Genomic DNA, 17,764 nt, shown 5'->3' on the forward strand with positions numbered 1-17,764 from the left:
GTGGAAGGGACGGGCTGCGTAGTGTTTGTCAGCTCGGATACAATGCGGTGTTTTAACTGTGGGGAACAGGGACACCAGAGGAGAGCCTGCCCGAGAAAAAACAAAAATGAGGAAAGGCAGGAGCAGGGTACTGATGGCAGGGAGGAGGCTGGGGATGTTGGGGGTGAGCGGGAGGATGAGGCTGCTCCCCCATCGCAGCGCCAGCCGGAGTCTGCAGAGACCAGAGAGCCGTCGATCGGGATGAAGCCGCCCACACCACAGCCGAGGCTGAAGAGACTCAGCCACGGTCCGGCACAAAATAAAACTACCGAAAATGATGAGGGTTTTGTGATGGTAGCTAAAAAAAGACTTAAAAAACAAAAAAACAAAGAAGTTGCAGATCTGCCTAACAGCGAGCGGGGGACGGAGCAGAGCCCCGAGCCTGTGCTGGAGGGGAGCCTGCAGTCTCAGGCAGGGGGGTCTGTCCCTCCTGATATGGAGGGAGAGGGGAGCGGCACGGCGACGGGCTTACAACCCGGCGCGGTGCAGCGCTCTTCTCTCTCTGAACCCCAGCAAGCGGAGGCAGAGGCAGCGGTGACGGCTGTGGCTGTGCTGGGAGGAGGAGAGGAGAGCGGCGCGGGGGAGCTGGCAGCCGTGGACGGCGGAGCAGACAGCGAGGACGGAGCAGAGGAAATGGAGGGGGAGCTCTCTGACTCCTCGCTTATCTCTGACATCCCCGATAGCCAACCCGTTAACAGGGGGAAAAAAATCTATACCCTAGATGAATTTAAACAGTTTATGGAGAGTACAAAAGGGAAAAGGTGGGTTGAAATTGAAAACTTCTTCCCAGATCTGCGATTATTCCGCCACTCAGCACACATCGTCACACGAAAGGCAACATTAGAGGAGTTCGACCAGCAAAAAAGGTACCGTCTTAAAAAATATGTTCAAATAATTAAGAAAAAGAACGCTAATGTTGCCAAACAATAATTTTAAAAATGGATACTTCTTTTAAGAATTTTTTTATTGTTGCTTGTTTTACTCTGTCAGTTTTATTTTTTTTAGCCGCTATGGAAAAGTGCGTTTTTATTTCTTTTAACGTGAATGGCTGCAGACAGTCTTTTAAAAGAGCGCAGCTGTGTGAGTTTTTAGAGCAGAAGCGGGCGGGGGTCGCTCTGCTGCAGGAGACGCACTCAGACAGGGAGAATGAGGCGGCGTGGCTGGCAGAGTGGAGGGGGCCGTGTGTGCTGAGCCACGGCTCAAGCACCAGTGCAGGAGTGGCAATTTTATTTAAGCCCAGCCTAGGAGCAACAATTTTAGATATTGAAGAAATTGAAAAGGGGAGGTTATTAAAAGTGAGAGCAAGGTTGGGTGGTACTGTATTTGTTTTTATTAATATTTATGCACCAAATAAAGGAAGGGAACGCATTTTAATTTTTAATAAATTAAAGCAAGCTCTTTTAAATATTGATAATGATGATGTGGTGGTGGTGGGAGGAGATTTTAACTGCACTATTGATTTTACAATGGATAGAAATAATGAGGAACCCAATCCCCAATCCTCAAGTGAATTAGCTGCAGTTTTTCAGTTCAGTGGCCTGGTTGATGTCTGGAGGTGTCTGCACCCCAATGCAAGACAGTACACCTGGTCTCATTGTCGCGCACAACAAATATATAGAGCCAGGTTAGACCGCTTCTACACAACACACACTCATTTGACTAAATTCATTAAAGCCAATATCATCCCCAGTAGCCTCTCTGACCACCACTGCCTGTTAGTTACAGTAATACTCACCACTGACTCTCACAGCACCTCCTACTGGCATTTTAATTTAAAGCTATTACAGGACACACTTTTTGTAAAACAATTTAATGATTTTTGGAACATTTGGAAAAAAGAAAAAACAAATTATAAAAATATTAGGCAGTGGTGGGACATTGGCAAAACGCAGATTAAAATCTTTTGCCAGCAGTACACACTCAATTCAACCGGGTCACTGAACGCAGCAGTGAGAGAGCTGGAGTTGAAAATTCTCCAGTTAGAGAGCAGCCTGGACACAGATCACCAGGAGCAGACCCTGCAAACGCTGAGGGAGCAGAAACACATGCTGGGCAGCCTGCTGAAGGAAAGAGTGAAGGGGGCGCTGGTGCGCTCTCGCTTCATGGGGCTTAAAGACATGGACACCCCCTCCAGTTTCTTTTTTGGCTTGGAGAGGAGGAGAGCAGACAGCCGGAAGATGCACTGCGTCCGGACGCCTTGCGGCAGGGAGCTGTACAGCCGGGAGGAGATCAGCAGGGAGGCAGTAAAATTCTATTCTGAACTATACAGCAAAGAGCCTTGTGAGCAGAAGGATACAGACCTGCTGCTCCAGGATTTGCCCACCCTGAGCGAGGAAGAACAGAACCAATTAGACAAGCCACTAACATACCAGGAGCTGACCACTGCTGTTACACAGCTTTCAAATGGAAAAGCTCCTGGCATTGATGGACTGCCCACTGAATTTTTTAAAAGTTTCTGGACTGTGATTGGTGAGGACTTTTTGCAGGTGCTGGGAGAGAGCCTCCGAGATAAAGAACTGCCCCTCAGCTGCAGGCGGGCAGTAATCACACTACTGCCCAAGAAAGGAGACCTGTGTTTACTCAAAAACTGGAGACCTGTTTCGCTTTTATGTTCTGATTTTAAAATTATTTCAAAATGTCTGGCCAATAGACTAAAAATGTGTATAGGAGCTGTAATACACATGGACCAAACTTACTGCATACCGGGACGTTCCATTTTTGATAATTTGTTTTTAATTCGAGACTTTTTATCAATGGCTAAGACATGTGATTTGAATGTTGGGCTGGTTTCTTTAGATCAGGAGAAAGCGTTTGACAGGGTCGACCACACATACCTTTTTAAAACCCTGGAAGCCTTCGGGTTTGGCCCTGTTTTTATTTCTTATATCCAGCTTTTATATTGGAATGTTTTTAGCATTTTAAAGATTAACAATGGGCTGAGTCAGCCCTTCCCAGTGTGCAGGGGTATTAGGCAGGGCTGCTCCCTGTCTGGAATGCTTTATTCACTGGCCATAGAGCCCCTGCTGCACCTGCTGAGGGGCCGGCTGGTTGGCTGGGCAGTGCCCTCCTCACCCTCCTCTGTCGCAGTGAAGGTGTCCGCTTATGCAGACGATGTGAACGTGTTTGTGTGCAGTGACGGAGACATCAAGGCACTACAGCAGAGCCTGCACACATTCCAAGGAGCCTCTACAGCAAGAGTTAACTGGGCAAAGTGTGACACCTTCCTGTCAGGCAGTTGGCATGATTGCACCCCCCCTGTCCTGCCTGAGGCGCTGAGATGGGACAGGACAGGTATAAAAGTGCTGGGGGTGTTTTTTGGAGTGGAGATATATATGCAGAAAAATTGGGAGGGCCTAGTGGACAGGGTGAGGGGGCGGCTGCAGAAATGGAGGGGACTGCTGGCCCAGCTGTCCTTTAGGGGAAGGGTCCTGGTGATTAATAATCTGGTGGCCTCCATGCTGTGGCACAGGCTGGTGTGTCTGGACCCTCCCCGGGGCATGGTGCAGGAGATCCAAAGAATACTGCTGGAGTTTTTCTGGAGCGGGAGACATTGGCTGAGGCCAGCGGTCCTGTATCTCCCCACTGATGAAGGGGGGCAGGGGTTGGTCTGCATTGCCAGCAGGGTGGCAGCCTTCAGACTGCAGGCGGTTCAGAGGCTCCTGTACGCTGGGGAGGAGGCTCATTGGAAGAGGCTAGCTTGTTTTTTTCCTCAGCAGAGTAGGGGGGCTGGGGATAGACAAACACCTGTTTTTAATTGAGAGTGCCAGACTAGCTAAAGTAGGTCTCTCTTCTTTTTACTTGAGTGCTTTAGATGCCTGGAGGGCAGTGAGGGTGGCGAGAGATGAGGGGTCCCTGACAGACAGGGTCCTGTTGGAGGAGCCCCTATTTTTCAATCCGCTCTTCCCTGTACGTTTCTTTCAGTCAATGACGCTCTGTGCCAGCTTTGTGAGGGCAGGAGTGACCAGGCTGAGACATCTTATCAACTTTGAGCTCTCCTGCTGGCTGACTGCTACACAGCTGGCTGGGCGGCTGGGCTGGCACTCTGAGAGACTGGCAGAGAAAATGGTCAGTGAACTGAGAAGTTGTCTTTCCCCCAAGCTCAGGGAGGCTGTGAGAGAGGAGATGTCCAGCGGCACAGGGCAGAGACAAGACTTCATCTTTCCAGGGCTGCTAGTGTGTCCAGCAGTAGGTGAAGGAGAGGAGGGTGTAGGAAACGAGGGAATGTTATTAAACCTAGACACAGTTAAAGATCTAACTCTTCATACAGCAGAGAGTAAGAAGATCTACCAAATTTGTGTGAAGGCATCACATTCCCACCAGTTGAGGGGGTTGGTGGATTCAAGGTGGAGGGCATGTCTGGAGGTAAAGGAGGGGTGCAGGCCAGTATGGAGGGTTCTGTATAAACTGCCCCTCACCAAGAGAGCGGGGGACCTGCAGTGGAGGATCCTGCACTGTATTGTGTCCACCGGCAGGTTTCTCCATAGAGTTGATGCTAGCATTAGCTCAGAGTGCTGTTTCTGCTCTGCAGAGGAAACAGTGTTTCACATGTATAGTGAGTGTGTCAGGCTAGGACCACTCTTCCATCTCCTACAGGAGCTCCTGCAGGGCCTAGGCGAGGAGTTCACAAAAGAGATTTTTATCTTTGGGGTTCCCTACAGTTTTAAAAAGAGAAACAGGTGTGTTTTAATTAATTTTATAATGGGTCAGGCAAAATTGGCCATTTTAAAATCCAGAAAGAACAGTATCTCTGGCGCCGGGCTGACTGATGTTGTGTTGCAGTTCAGGGTTTTGGTGGTCAGCCGGATAAGAGTGGATTTTGAATTTTTTAAACTAAATAATAACCCGGAGGACTTCCAGGAGAGGTGGTGTGTGGGAGACGCCTTGTGTGCTGTGAGTGAGGAGGGGGAGCTCCAGTTTTTGTTCTAGTTTTAATTTAATTTTTTTATTTTTTTACAGTGTTTTTATTAATTTTGGCTTTAATCTGTTTTTAACAGAAAGAAAACACTGTGGTTTTTTTAATTGATTTTTTATGATCCTTTTATTTTGATAAAATCTATTTTTAAGGAGAACATGATGTATTTTAAGATTTTTTAATATTGCTAATTCTTAATTTTGTTATGTTTTACCTTTATTGAGTTTTAATGGATTTTATTTGGAATGTTAAATAAAGGATCTTAAAAGTCAAAAGTCTCTCTCTCTCTCTCTCTCTCTCTCTCTCTCTCGCTCTCTCTCTCTCTCTCTCTCTCACACACACACACACACACACACACACACACATAATGATTTAGCTGTGAAACAAGCTAGCTAGCCACCAAGGACGTTGGGTTAGCAGCTAGCAATGGGTCGCTAACGTAATAGGTAGGTAGGTAGGTAGCTTTATTCTCTCAAACTATGTTGCTGACGAGCTGACAATACCTTCAGCCGCGGCACCTGGCTTTCATTCAGTCAGTGGCTCACACTCATCAGCCTGACCAGCAAGCGGCAACTTCAGATGAGCGTCTTTCCAGAGTCCAGCCTAAACCAGCGGTTCTCAACCTTTTTTTACTCACGCCGCACTGACATTTATTTGTATATCTGTCGTCGTCCCCCCCCCCCCCCCCACCATTAATTTGACTTTTTATATATTTTTTATTACTGCCTATATAATATAGTGCATTTATTTAGCCGCCTGGATAGTCACAATGTCCATTCAATCAAATACATATGTTCGTGTTCGCTTTTTACACACACGATACAAAAATATCAAGCAAGGAGTAAGTTAGTTACAAAGGGAGGAAGGAGGATTGAAATAATATGACAACGCATTAACCAACAAACACAAACATCGAATTAAACTGATTATATTTATTCTTATTTTTTTAAATAAATGTGAAAATTGTGGCACAATGTACACCGTTTAAGAATGACTAGAATTTTTTTTTATTATTTTAAACCCGGAGATTTACCTTTCACTCCCGAGTCCTTGTGCACTTTCGCACTTCAATGAAAACAACACACTCTGCTGGTCCCTGACGTCAGCCACGCACTGAGTCCGTGTTACAGTGATGCAGTATGGAAGGGCCAAAGTCAATCAAATTAGCGTTTTTTTTTTTTGTTTTGTTTTTTTTGGAGGAGGGAGGACTAACGAGGGGGAGGGGCGGGGGGCTTGAGAGAGTTAACCCTTTGTGGAGCAGATAAAATGACTTGACAAAAGACGTTTAAGATTTATCAAAATTATTGGTAGGGACAATTCAACGGTCCCTTGACATTGGTAGGGACATGTCCCTACCATCCCTAGCTAAATCTACGCCGGTGCCGGAGGTCCATTATTATTATTATTATTTATTTCTTAGCAGACGCCCTTATCCAGGGCGACTTACAATCGTAAGCAAAAACATTTTAAGCGTTACAATACAAGTAATACAATAAGAGCAAGCAATACAATAACTTTTGTTCAAGTAAAGTACAAGTTTGACAAACCACAATTCAATAATACAGCAGGTAATAGTGATAGTTACATCAGGATATGATTAAATAGTGATAGTTACATCAGGATGTGAGTAAATACAAAGTACTACAGGTTAAAAACTTGGCAGATTACAGTATTCAGAAGTACAGGATTAAATGCAGTAAAATAGGGGCCGATAAGAGCAAAATAAAGCACATTTACATGAAGGGTGATAGTGTCCCAGGATACAAACAGAGGAGTTCTACAGGTGCTCTTTGAAGAGGTGAGTCTTAAGGAGGCGCCGGAATGTGGTCAGGGACTGGGCAGTCCTGACATCTGTAGGAAGGTCATTCCACCACTGCGGAGCAAGGGTGGAGAAGGAGCGGGCTTTGGAGGCAGGGGAGCGTAGCGGTGGTAGAGCTAGTCTTCTAGTGCAGGCGGAGCGGAGAGGTCGAGTGGGGGTGTAGGGAGAGATGAGGGTCTGGAGGTAGCTGGGTGCAGACTGGTCAAGGCATCTGTCCATGCAATTTATATATAGGACAGTCTTAGGTCGCCTGCGGATACATTAGTCCAATCAATGCGTCTGAACCTGGTGTGTAATCCCAAGGTAACTGCTCACAGTTAACACGTTTTAATAGACAGATTTATATATATATATATATATATATATATATATATATATATATATATATATATATATATATATATGTATATATATATATATATATATATATATATATATATATATATATATATATATATATATATATATATATATATATGTATATATATATATATATATATATATATATATATATATATATATATATATATATATATTTGCATGCCCAGGTAGCTAAATGCTTAGTTACGGCGCTGGGCAAAACCAAAGCCCATGGCCAGTATACAATATTTTTCTGTATGCATTCTTTTCTGTTGAGCACTACTGACACCGTTGAAACGGTGAGTCTTAGGTCGCCTGCGGATACATTAGTCCAATCAATGCGTCTGAACCTGGTGTGTAATCCCAAGGTAACTGCTCACAGTTAACACGTTTTAATACGTTAATTCACGTTTAAGTAATACAGTGTCCCCTTCAGACATGTTAATGGAGAGATTCGGAAATAACATTCAAAACTACACTCTAAAAAGTAAGGGTTCTTTGAGGGTTCCTCAGGGAACCTTAGGGTTCTATTGCAAGTTTTTTTCACAGTAAGGGTTCGTTTGGGAACCTCTGGTTGCTGTGTCTAATATAATATTGCAAAGGGTTCATCTTAGAACTCTTTATATCAATACATTGTAAATTGTGCTCTACAATATTGATGTGCAAATCGCAATTTTTAATACACAATACATGATGAGAGAAAAAGTCTGTCATAAAAAGGTAAACACCATAAATGGTTATAATTTTGTACATGGTATTGAGAGGAAATCAAAGGGCAGATAATATTTTGCCAAATATTTAACTAGAATTTATAATAGTATATGTATGTATAACATGTGTATTTTAGTTTAATGTTAGCCTTTAGGCGTAATTCGGGGGATGTCGTAGAGGGCGCTCTCCCGCTTTGCGCTCCTTTTTTCTTCTTATCCTATTTCCTTTTCTTTGGCCTATCTTACCTTCCCTCCCAGTTCAGCCTCATTTAGTATTTCCAGCCAATCGCACAATGCAGCGCTCGCTTCGTCAATTATTAGGGCATGGCCAGCACTGCTCCACGTATGTGTTATTGGCTGCCCCTCCTGTCTATCTCGCTCTCTTTTTCTACTTTAACCCAGCACTATTTCCGCTTCCTTGTCTGTGTTTGTTTTTTTGTGAGGTATGACACAGGCCCGGTTTTTGGGATGGAACCGCATAACAGTCTCGCGTTTTGATTGGTCCATGTCTGTCACATGAATATGTCGTCACACGAGTGGAAAAGCGTGCAGGCATTTTAACATTGTGATCAGATAGAGTGATCTGCTTTCCACAACCTTACCATTAAAATATAATGTGGTATTACACTGTACTGATATTACAAACTATGAGGAATTACTTTATATAAATTATCATGTTGTGCACGAATGTAGGAATTGGCTTTCTGTGGTGATGTACTTTTTTCTTTCAAGTAGCATATATCGATAATCGTTTTTGCGATATATTTTAATATAAAACATATACGCTATTGCAGTTTTGTTACAGGATACATTAGTTTATCTCTAATGTAATCACAGTTTTACATATAGACTGCCCCTGTTTTCATTTACGTCCCAAATTCTGGGCCGCTTTGCTTTTCAGATAATGTCCCAAATTCTGTGCCGCCTTGGTTTTTAGATAACGTCCCAAATTCTGGGCCGCCTTGGTTTTTAGATAACGTCCCAAATTCTGGGCCGCTTTGGTTTTTAGATAACGTCCCAAATTCTGGGCAGCCTTGGTTTTTAGATAACGTCCCAAATTCTGGGCCGCTTTGCATTTCCGAATTCAGCCCAGTTTTGGGGAATCAGCTGACAGCCGAGTTTGTAAGTCATGCATGCACAGTTTACCATAAACTGGATCGTGAATTTATTTGAGAGTAACCCTTAGTACATTAATCAAAGTTCATGTATTTTTTACTCTCCCCAGAAATCTTTTTTTTTTTTTTTTTTTTTTTAATGAAAAAAACAAAAATGTAAATGTTAAACGTATTTCTTATTACATGAAGAAACTACATTGCACTGAAATAGTTACATGACAATTAATTAAAGCAGCCGTTTTCCTTTATTAAAGGCTAATATTAAAACACATTTTTGCGAAGGAACATGGTATTCCGAAAAAAGGACATCTCATTTTCTTATGTAACGTCCATCAATATATTGTAGTGTTTCAGGTTCTTTTTGGACAGAAATGAGACTGCAACTGTGAGTAGATGAAGGCCGTTTATTTTGACAATAATTAAATAATCACAAAATAAAATCATAAAGTGATGGTAAGGAGACTGGGAGTCGAAAGTGAAAATAAATGCTTGTAGTAATTTTTCTTTTACCCTACCCTTCCCAGTCTTTTCCCCGCCCCTCTTGTGCGCAAAACCTGAACTCCAATTCCCCTCCACACACGTGTACCACCATGCAACCCCTGCATGCATACACCAACCATGCAACCCCTGCACGCATACACCCACCATGCAACCCCTGCATGCATACACCCACCATGCAACCCCTGCACGCACACACCACCATGCAACCCCTGCACGCATACACCCACCATACAACCCCTGCACGCATACACCCACCATGCAACCCCTGCACGCACACACCACCATGCAACCCCTGCACGCATACACCCACCATGCAACCCCTGCATGCATACACCCACCATGCAACCCCTGCACGCACACACCACTATGCAACCCCTGCACGCATACACCCACCATACAACCCCTGCACGCATACACCCACCATGCAACCCCTGCACGCACACACCACCATGCAACCCCTGCACGCATACACCCACCATGCAACCCCTGCATGCATACACCCACCATGCAACCCCTGCACGCACACACCACTATGCAACCCCTGCACGCATACACCCACCATACAACCCCTGCACGCATACACCCACCTTAGCAATTCTTTGCAAAATATATTTTCGGGTATTCAGCCCCATTCATGTCTATGGCAGTGTTATAAAACACATTTTCAGGCATATCTCTCGAACCCGAGCACGTAGAACCACCATTCAAATTGATATAGACTCAGGGGAGCACCCCAAACCACCCCCTAAAAAGGTGTGGTGGTTCACCCAAAAACTCATGTCATGACGAAAAAATTCACTTTGCCAAGCCGTCCTGGCATTTGAACCATAAAAATAGTGACTCCTTGTGCGGGGCCCCATGGGGCCCCAACGCAAAAAAAAAAATCAAGTTCCTAACCCCCACAGAACCCGAGATACGCCCTGTCAAAAATGTCCAAAAACTACCCTTTTCGGGGTCATATCTCCATGACCCCGGGGCCTAGAAACCGGGTTGAACTTCCTAGGGTCATGTCTGGGGGCCCTCTTTCACAGGGAGCCACCCGTTTTCAAATGCTACATTTTCAACAAATTTTCACATTTTCAGCATGATGGAATGTCAAGGTTGCATTTCCAATAGCTTTTGAGCTCCAGGTTGGCAAAAAAAGTCTAAACTGGTGTCCTTTCTAGCTGGGGACACGTTGCTTGGAGGGATCGACAGGGGCCCCGAGGTGGACCTCCATACCGATTTTCAAGTCTTGGGGACCCCCGGAACCCAAGATACAGCACCCTGAAAAATGTCTATGGGAAATCCCATTATAAAACCCCTTTGGGGCAACGGCCACCATCTGGCGGTGGGGTGGCGTTTGAACCCGTGGCTGATGTCTTTCTTTAGCTAAGACTCTTGTGTATGCAAAGAATGTCCTTCTGAGTTTGTTGGCCCAGGGGTCGTGGAGATACGGGTATGATAAGAGACCACCCCCTTCCCTATGGCAAATCCCATTATAAAAACACCATCGGGGTAAGGCTCAGCTAATGGCGGTCGTGGGTCTTACGAACTCGAAGGAACCCATTTTCTTTAGCTAAGATTGTTGTGCATCTAAAAAGAGTACAGAAGCACCAATTTAAGTCCATTCCAAGTGTTTTGTGATCACAGTATCAGCCTGAGTGTATCAGAGCACAGTTTTGCACCAAAAGCAAGGGGAGGCGAAAAAAAGCACTACATACCCTATTCTTTAAGATATCACTTTGCACTGCAAATTTGAGGAACGCAACCACTTAGCAACTTGCAAATTGGTACTGCAATTTAAAGGCCTGTAGTGCCTAACTGATTCAAGTGTTTTTGGAATGATTCTTGCAAAGACTGATTTATAAGAAAAAAGAGAGATTGACAAACAGCATTTTGCTTTATATGCAGAAACGGGCAACTACAAGAGGGTGTCAAACAAGCTGTGAATGTCCCAGGAGGCTACAGAGTACCTCTGAGTATGAATCCAGATGCTCGCAGTACCTGTTCTTAGATGTCCGAAACCACTGTATCGCTGTATAACTGTATACCCTATAAATATAACTTTTTATTGTGTATTTGAGGAACACAACCAATTACAAACTTCATTTGAATTGCTGTGCTATCAGAATATCAGTGTATAACTTTGCTGGGTATTGCAGTGTATGCTGGGTATCAAAAGGTCTTCAAACTTTTACAAAAGGCCGTCAAAGTTACAAAAAATAGGTGTGCTCCTAACCTAATACTTGTCTTTTTAATTCTGTGCATCCAAATACTTGTAGTTAAAAGTTTTAAGAATTAAGCTTACTGTTTGTTGTTCTGTCCTAAACCAGGAGTTTGTCACCCAGACTTATTAAATAAACAGGGGGGGGGGGTCATCAGATTATTCTCCATTTTATTGTAACTGAGGTACCGTTCAGTTGAGCGAAAATTGTAAAGGGGTACTCGAGCTGAAACCTCCAGATAGAAGGGCTACAGTTTCAAAAAAAGGTTGAAAACCCCTGACCTACAGTATAAATGATCAGGAATAGATAAGGGAAATGCTGACTAATACAATACAATAGGATTTATTTGAAGTTGTTGAAGGTCACTGGTCTCTTAAACCCAGAAGTTCTGATAAACCCCTATGCCTCACTATATATTGATGGACATTACATAAGCAAATGAGATGACCTTTTTTTTTTTTTTTGGTATACCATGTTCCTAAATGTTTTCTGAGGAGAGTAAAAAATACATTAACTTTGATTCATGTACTCTTAAATGAGTTAACGGTCCAGTTTATGGTAAACTGTGCATGCATGACTTAGAAACTCGGCTGTCAGCTAAGCAGAATAGCTCAAAAACTGGCCTGAATTCGAAAATGCAGAATTCGGAACGTTATCTGAAAACCAGAGCAGCCCAGAAATTGGGATGTTATCAAAGCGGCCCAGAATTTGGGACGTTATCTAAAAACCAAAGCGGCCCAGAATTTGGGACGTTATCTAAAAACCAAAGCGGCCCAGAATTTGGGATGTTATCTGCAAACCAAATCGGCCCAGAATTTGGGACATTATCTGAAAAGCAAAGCAGCCCAGAATTTGCGACGTAAATGAAAACAGGGGCAGTCTATATGTAAAACTGTGATTACATTAGAGATAAACTAATGTATTCTGTAACAAAACTGCAATAGCGTATATGTTTTATATTAAAATATATCGCAAAAACGATTATCGATATATGCTACTTGAAAGAAAAAAGTACACCACCACAGAAAGCCAATTCTTACATTCGTGCATAACATGATAATTTATATAAAGTAATTCCTCATAGTTTGTAATATCAGTACAGTGTAATACCACATTATATTTTAATGGTAAGGTTGTGGAAAGCAGATCACTCTATCTGATCACAATGTTAAAAATGCCTGCACGCTTTTCCACTCGTGTGACGACATATTCATGTGACAGACATGGACCAATCAAAACGCGAGACTGTTATGCGGTTCCATCCCAAAAACCGGGCCTGTGTCATACCTCTTTTTTGTTCCTCCTCCTCCCCACCTCTGCTCCTTTCCATATCGCACTGTCCGCACAGGGCTCCCTCAGGGGGGGAAGTGAGTCTCACTCCCCCGGCTGTCCGGGTCGGCCTCTCGTCTCAACCACTGCCGCCCGGCTGTTCCTCGCCGGCCTGAGGGGACCCCCGGCCACATCCTATTCTTCTGCTGCTTATGCGCTAAGCCTTCCAGGCCTCAACCTTGCTGTCCCATCTCCTCTCTTCTATTTCAGGTCCAGGACCATTTCAGCCCCCTCATGCAGTAGGCCGTGCCTCCACCTGCCGAGCGGGCCCCGACCGAGGGGGGGGGGGGGGGTCTCTGTTTTCGTCTCTCCTAAACGGACACGAGACACTTTTTCCTAAGCTCTACACGCCGCTCAGCTGCCAGCTTAGCTGCCTGAGGATGCTGCACTGAGTTGCGAAGGATCTGTCCTTTTGTCCTGTTCGTCCCCTTCCTGTCTCTTGCTCCACTAAACGCCCAGCAGCCAGAGGATGCTGCCTGACCCGTCGGGAGCGAGAGTCAGTTTGTTGTATGTTATATGTCTAAACTTTGCTCTCTCTCTCACTTTTACGTCACCCAGCAGTCGGAGGATGCTGTCTGACCCGGCGGAAAGTGTTTATATCTAATCCTTTGCTTTTCTCATGTCTCCCTCTCTACGTCGCCCAGCAGCCAGAGGATGCTGCCTGACCCGACGAGAAGGGAAAACTCCCCTGCACAACACAATACAACATAAATAAATAAATAAATAAATAAATACATTATGCTATCGCTGGCAAAAGGCTGTTTGAAATTTTTAACTACTAAAAGTAGAAAAAGCGTGGTCGACGAAGAAATGCCCCAGCAACAGCGGTTGCCCTCTCAACCAATCAGCTGCCATCGCAACCCACAGCGCGAGGCAGGTGTTCAACGTTTCTTCACAGACGGTAGAGCTTTCTTCACTGAGAGGTGAGTAAAACCTTTTAATAACGCTAATTATCTTTATTTGTGTGAATGAATGAAAAAAATATAAACTAAAGACGTACAGACAGCTGTACAACATCCACGATTAAAATAAAAAGGTTATTTTGCTTTTGTTAATGATGCGGGTCAATGATAGAATTTCTGAGGTAATTTTTTTTTTACTAAACCTGATGACGATAATCAATTGGCCTGAACTGAGAGAGGAAAAAGGTAATACTTATGATACTTCTGGGAACTTTCTGACGTAAAATGTTTCATTAAGTCTATTGTTTAATGACGATTTCTAGGATACATGAGTATTAAGTATGAGGTAAATATATGATTTGCTTCTCTGCTACGATTTCTCGGGCGGTTCTGGTACGAAAATAATAAAACACAAATTACTGTATCTTTTTCTCTTGACTAAATGAGACTTTTTTTAACGACGTTCTTTTAAAACCATGGTGTTTAATATAATTTGTCACTCATGCAAACTGAAAACAATTTTATTTTAGTACTACTGTAAATAAAAAAAAAAACAACAACGTTAAAATACAGTACTGAATAATAATTCCTGGTAATTGTGTGACAAAGCATTAAGTATTGTAGTTTACGGTGTCAATATATGACAGCGTCTGAAATGGTGCGCATCACTTGAACAGTTGAGTAAGCGTTCCAGGCATGTAGACAAAGACATAAACACACAAACAGATTTAATAAGAAAAAGAGTCACTACATATTATTTCTAACAGGGGTTTTCAATTACATGATAGAAAAAATCAATGTAATTCTGCATATGAAGTTAATTTGATGCATTGGTATTGGGAGACACAAGTACTGTACCTCTAATCAATCTGATCACTTTAGAGGAGGGGCAGTTTCAGTTGCCAACAAACAGCATATATCTTAAAGTGCAAAGGAAAAAAGTGAGTGATCCACAAATGTTTTCGGGAGTACTGTAAGCTTCAGGAAAAACTAAACACAATTTCAAGCTGTCCTTTTAACTAACAGACAAATATTCTTTCATGAAAAAAAGGTTTTCTTTAAAAAACTATTTTACATAACTTTCTACTGTCAATTCAACTGCTGTAGAGAAACATATATATATATATATATATATATATATATATATATATATATATATATATATATATTAATTGGCTCACATAGCAGACTTTATTGACCATGTTGTTTGGTCAAGATGCATTATGCTGTATGATATTAAACAGCTGATCCTTTTGCTTGACTGGGCAAGGTGAGTATGGGCACATGTTCATACAATCCTTTGGCTCTAAGTCTGGGCAAGGTGGGGCTTGTTTTATCATGTCAAGCATGTGATCATTTTGCCTAGACATGGTCCATCTTACCAGTTTAATGTTACCTGGGGCTTAGCTAGGAATAGATTTTTACTGAGGCAAAAATCAAATTTTTGTCTAAAAAAAAAAACAAAACCCTGTGCATATCCTGTTCATGTTACGAAGGTGAAATTTATCATATTTTAAAGCCTGGAGACTATTATTGCAAACTGCAAAGCGATACAACAAATTCCTAAAATTACCCTATTCACACTGTTAGAAATATGTGATATTAAAAGGACAAGAAGAATAGAAGTTATAGATATGAACACGTAGATGGGTTTATACCTTCATTGAGAGACATGCGTTTGGTTCACTGCTATTGAAGTTAATGCTGACACTGATGACACTGATGCTACAACTGGAGCTGGTAAGACTGGTGCTGCTACTTCTGGAACTGATGCTGACACTGCTGGGACTGGCAGGGCTGGTGCTGCTACTGCTGGAACTGGTAAGACTGGTGCTCCTACTGCTGGAACTGGTAAGACTGGTGCTGCTACTGCTGGAACTGGTAAGACTGGTGCTGCTACTGCTGGAACTGGTAAGACTGGTGCTGCTGGGACTGGTAAGTGGTTCTGCTACTGCTGGGACTGGTAAGACTGGTGCTGCTACTGCTGAAACTGGTAAGACTGGTGCTGCTGGGACTGGTAAGACTGGTGCTGCTACTGCTGGGACTGGTAAGAGTGGTGCTTCTACTGCTGGAACTGGTAAGACTGGTGCTGCCACTGCTGGGACTGGTAAGACTGGTGCTGCCACTGCTGGGACTGGTGCTGCTACTGCTGGGACTGGTAAGACTGGTGCTGAAACTGGTAAGACCGGTGCTGACACTGCTGGGACTGGTAAGATTGCTGATACTAATGCTAAGACTGATCGGACTGCTGAGACTGTATGATGCCACAATTAAAAACTGATTTAGAAGACTTTACTTTAAATCAGGGTTTGCTAATCCTCCTATGGCCTGATCTATCGAAACGCTGTAACACTTCCTCCTGGGACATGTCCGCACATATTAGCAGGGCAAGGCCATTCAGTCTATTTTTACCCATACTGCTGCGAGACCAATCAAACATATCGAAACAATGCACTCAGTTAAACTCTTTGTCATCATGAACAGAGACCGTAAGAATCTGTTTGCTGCGGAAAACACGTACTGTCTATATGCTGTCAGAGAATATTTGTTTTTACACTTGGGGCGGGGCAAAAAACATGCAAGGATTTTTTTGTTTGTTTGTTTGAGAACCAAACTAATACACTTATCATATATCATCATGAACAAAGACAATGTTGCTTTAAATGTACATAAATCTACTATAAACTGCTTCTGGTGTACAGAGGTCAAGGTTGAACGTGGCGCACTGTCCGTGTCTCATTCATGCTGGAACGTAGCTGCAGTTTACTTCAGTATCCAGTGCGTGGTTACCACTGAACAAGCTGTTTAAAGATGCTGAAAATGATTAATAAATAAATAAATAAGTAAATAAATAAATCACCTGTATTAAAAACTTTGGATTTTTGTCTCTAACGAAAACATTCGGAATATATATATATATATATTTTTTGAACTGCTGTTGCCAAACAGTGAATTTATAAATAGAATTACCTCCAATTCTTCTAGCCCATGGCATCAAATACAATACATGAAAAGTATTAAAAACTAACAGCTATAAATTATTACATCAGGGGAGCGGGATGGTGTTGAAATTGAAGAATTAAGGGAATGGGAATATGCAAATAAAGATGATCACAATATAACGTAAGATGCTGCGTCAGCATTTTATTTTTAAAATACAGTGTAAGTGATTTATTTTTCTGTTTTTTATTTTTTTATTTTTTATTTTTTAAGGACCCTACAACTCCCACACCTGTCATTATCTGGGGAAACCCCTTCCATCTTGATACAAAAATTGGTCTGAGAATGAATGGACAACATTTACTTGCTGAGGAGGCTGTGTGGTCCAGTGGTTAAAGAAAAGGGTTCGTAACCAGGAAGTCCACGGTTCAAATCCCACCTCGGCAAACTGACTCATTGTGTGACCTTGAGCAAGCCACTTAACCTCCTTGTGCTCCGTCTTTCGGGTGAGACATAATTGTAAGTGACTCTGCAGCTGATGCATAGTTCACACTCCCTAGTCTCTGTAAGCCTTGGATAAAGGTGTCTGCTAAATAAATAATAACCTGAGGCCCTCACCCAGAGATTTGGGCTTCTTTTTTCCTTGTATTTTGTGTACAATATCAAATACCCACAGAGAAAAAACAGCCTAATATTATATTGAGAAATGTATTTTGGGTACTCCAAAAAGATCAGAAAACTCCACCTAGTATAGTGGGAATAGTAAACTTTCTTTTGTCAGGCGCCAGGTCGGGAAAGCAATAAGGGTGTTGGTTCTGCTATAATAACCACAGGCTCAGGGATTACTATTTTTTTTTCTTTTCTTTTGAGCAGACACCCTTACCCAGGGCAACTTACAGTTGTATACAGCTATGCTGATGATAACCACCT

Source organism: Acipenser ruthenus, unplaced genomic scaffold, assembly GCF_902713425.1.
Source record: "Acipenser ruthenus unplaced genomic scaffold, fAciRut3.2 maternal haplotype, whole genome shotgun sequence".
In the NCBI taxonomy this organism is placed as follows: domain Eukaryota; kingdom Metazoa; phylum Chordata; class Actinopteri; order Acipenseriformes; family Acipenseridae; genus Acipenser; species Acipenser ruthenus.